A 3,796-nucleotide genomic window follows, 5' to 3' on the forward strand; every position below is an offset into this window, starting at 1 on the left:
CTTTTTCCCTCCCAGAGGATTTTTTTAATATAAGAAGGTCTAAGGAGGGCAATGTTTGGCTTTCTCCAAGAGGGGGACATGGTCCTGAGGCCTGAGGCCTATTGCACAGGCTACACCCTGTGGGGCCCATGTGAGTTTTATCTGTTTATAACCCCGAGGTTTAATCTCCTCTCTGGGTGGGCTCTGGTTTCCCTCAGGGCCACTGGTTAGCTGGGCCCTGTCGGATTGCGGCCCTGGTGTTTTTAAAACAGATTTGAAGCCTGGGGTTAAAGTAAACTGGGCCTTGGGATTTGACACAAATATGTCAAGGCCCCTCCCAGTGAGTCCTCTGATCGACAGGACTCCCCAAGGAGGAAATTAAAGGCTTAAATTAAAGACCTTTTATCACTTCAGACCAAAATGTGTGAATATTAAAGTGACATTGGGTGAGGGGGAGAGAGAGAGAGAGACGGAGGGTGGGAGAGAGAGGTATTTGAGATTGTTAAATATTTGTCATGTTAGTGCCTGGGGATATAGCAAATATTTAACATTTAATCAACATCCTGTCACAAGAATTTGAGCTGATCCTGTTCCTGACACATTGCTGCCTGAGGGATTTTGCTTTACTTCGATGGCCTACGGCAACAAGACTGTAGCAATGACTATCTCAATGAACTCACCATTCAGAGGCTGCCTGATGGGTCCAGGATTGAAATTTCCCAAAGTTTTCCCCAATTTAACCAGAGGCGGGGCATTGCTGAGGGACAGTTTGTGTGAGGGAGGGACTGGAAACCCTGTGCGGTTTTGTTAAAGGTGACCTTCCTTTCCTCTTCCAGTAATTTTCTCCCTCTCCCTCCATCCGGTCACCTTGCGCAGGAATCTTTTATTTTGAAACTAAAACAGGGTAAGAAATCGTTTTCTTGGATGTAAGTTTTCTCCAGAGAGGCGAACATTGGTCTGAGGCCTGTTGACAGGGCCCCATGGGGCCCACCTAAGTTGTGTGTCTGTTTATTACCCTGGGGTTTGATTTACTCTGGAGTCCCTGGTTTACTTTAGGGCCTTCTGGGCTCTGTCGGATTGCGGCCCTGTCATTTTAAGAACAAATTTGAATCTTGGGGTTGAAGGAACCAGGGATTTGACACAAACATGTAAACCCTCCTTCCGGTGAGTATCTGACTGAGAGGACTCCCCAAAGAGGAAATTAAAAACCTCAATGCGAAACTCTCTTCAAAGACTCATTCCCAAATCAGAGAAATGCGTTATGTGTGTCGGCCAGGATGATAATATTTGATAGTCGAATCAATAAGACATCGGTTGCCTTTTTCAGTTCAATTCCCTGAGGATCGCTGTTGCTTTTCTCTCTCTGTGTCTCTTCCCTTGATTCCCCCCCACCCTCAACTTTCTTTTGCTAATTTTTCAAATCATTAGAGACATCCCACACACAGCAATCTGACTTGTTCTAATTTTAAGTGGGGGGTGGGGAGATAGAAATAGTTTGCAGCGTCAGGTGATTTTTTTAATTAAACAAAGGAATAAAAACACAAAACATAGGCAGAGAGAGAGAGAGAGAGTGCAGGAGGGAGCGAGTGATAGAGGGACGGAGCTGGAAAAGGATTGGGGGTGGTGGGGGTGGGAAAGAGAACGGGGATCTCCAATATCTCATCACTGCCCGGTTCCAATCCCTACAAAGTGCCACCCGCAAACTTAAATCCTGGGTCAGAGGGGGTGACTTTTGTTTTAGAAAAGGATTCCAAACGACACTGACGGCTTCTTAGCTGAACATAAAGTGGGATTTCAGCACGTTCTGGAGCAGGGAGGGACAAGGTGTGGGATCGCACTGTGCATCAATGGTCTGCAGTGGTGCTGGCACACAGACTGCTGGGAAACAGTCTTTTAATAAGGCAAGATAAGGATTGCAACGTACAAACTTGAGAGAGAGATCAAAGGTGGAGGAGGAGGAGAGAGAGACAGTGTGAGAGAGAAAGATCAGAGATGGAGGTAAGTGAGAGAGAGAGAGAGAGAGAGACAGTGAGAAAAAGATCAGAGATTTGGAGGAGAGAGAGAGAGAGAAAACAGTGTGTGTGTGAGAGAGACAACAATAGAGAAAGAAAGATTAGAGATGGATAAGGGAAGAGAGAGAGAGAGAGACAGATAATGAGAGAGAAAGAGAAAGATCAGAGATGGAGGGGGAGAGAGAAAAGTCAGAGATTGAGGTGAGAGAGAGAGAGAGTGACAGTGAGAGAAAGAAAGATCAGAGATGGGGGGAGAGAGAGAGAGATGAAGGATGGGGGAGGGGGAGAGACAGAGAGAGAGGAAGATGAGAGATGGGGAGAAAAAAGGATCAGAGATGGGAGGAGAGAAAGAGAGAGACAGAGAGAGACAGAGAGAGAGAGAGAGCAAACCCTTTTTGTTTATCAGGATCCAGGATTAAATCATTAACCAGCATCAGGGAGACACACAATCTGTCTGTAGTCACTCTGCTGCTTGTAGGATGTTGCTGTGTGTTTCATTACCTGCAGTGTGGCCTACACTGCAACATTGGATATTTGGGCAGGGTGGACAAGTTGGACTGAAGGGTGTGTTGCTGTGCTGTATATCTCTATGACTCGAAGTGGTTCTGTGTCAAAATTTTTTTTATTTCAAAAATATACTTTATTCATAAAATAATTTGATGGTCTGTACATTTAGTCATGCCATACATATGTCAGCATTTACATACACAGCTCAGAAATTATCATTGTTATATACAGGTCTGTGCATTTCTCACTCATATGCCCATATATTGAGCTGAGGTGTCAGCAGAGCCCAAATGACTGCACGGGCCCCCTATTTTTCTTTAGACAGGCAGATGTTACACGGTGGTCTTTCCCCACCGCGCCATGGCGGCAGCTGCCCCAAGCTTCAGCGCATCCCTCAACACGTAGTCCTGGGCCTTGGAATGTGCCAGTCTGCAACACTCAGTCGGGGTCAACTCCTTCAGCTGGAAGATCAACAGGTTTCGGACCACCCAGAGAGCATCCTTCACCGAGTTGATGATCTTCCTCTGTGTCAAAATATCTTTTGCAGAGGCTCTAATTTTACATTTTTCTTGATTTTCTTCTCTCTCGTTCTGTCCATCTGCTTCCCTCTGCACCTTCCTCTGTGTGTGTGTCTCTCTCACTCTCACACACTCACCCTCACACTCACTCTCACTCGCACTCTCTCCCCCCCATCTTTCCCTCCCTCCCTTCACCATTCCTCAGTCTGGGTCTTGCTCCCTCCCCCGGCAATCTCTCTGGACTGTCCGATCATTTTAAAACGGTCAATGCTGCAATGTGATTAGTCAGCTTTACAAAGTGACAGAGGTTAAGTCTGGGAGAGAGTGTGGGACAGAGCGATGGAAGGAGAGAGGGAGAGAACGTGGAAGGCAGGGTTGGAAGTGAGATCAAAGGGCTGTGGGGAGTGTGGAAGTGCGGATATAGGGTCAGGGAATAGATACAAGGGGCTGGAGGTCTCTAGTCATTGAACGTTGAAAGTGCAGGAGAAATAGTTTGCAGCACGAGTGAAGATGACAACCTGGGACAGAGAGAAAGAGACAGAGACAACGAGTGGGGTGGGGGTGGGGATGACAGTGTCTCAGCCTTTGCAGCCCCTGGTTTGTAACTGCGTGTGTGTGATGTGCTTCTGTTGGAATGCAGTGAGACTGCTTGTGGGATCTTGCTGTTGCGATTGTTCCTTCATTCCAACTTTAGCCCCCTCTCAGGGGATTGTGTGTGAGCAGGGCAGATTGGAAGGGGGGGGGGTGGGGTGGGGAGGAATCATCAGCAGCCCTGATCCT

This window comes from Hemiscyllium ocellatum, chromosome 49 (assembly GCF_020745735.1).
Source record: "Hemiscyllium ocellatum isolate sHemOce1 chromosome 49, sHemOce1.pat.X.cur, whole genome shotgun sequence".
NCBI lineage: Eukaryota > Metazoa > Chordata > Chondrichthyes > Orectolobiformes > Hemiscylliidae > Hemiscyllium > Hemiscyllium ocellatum.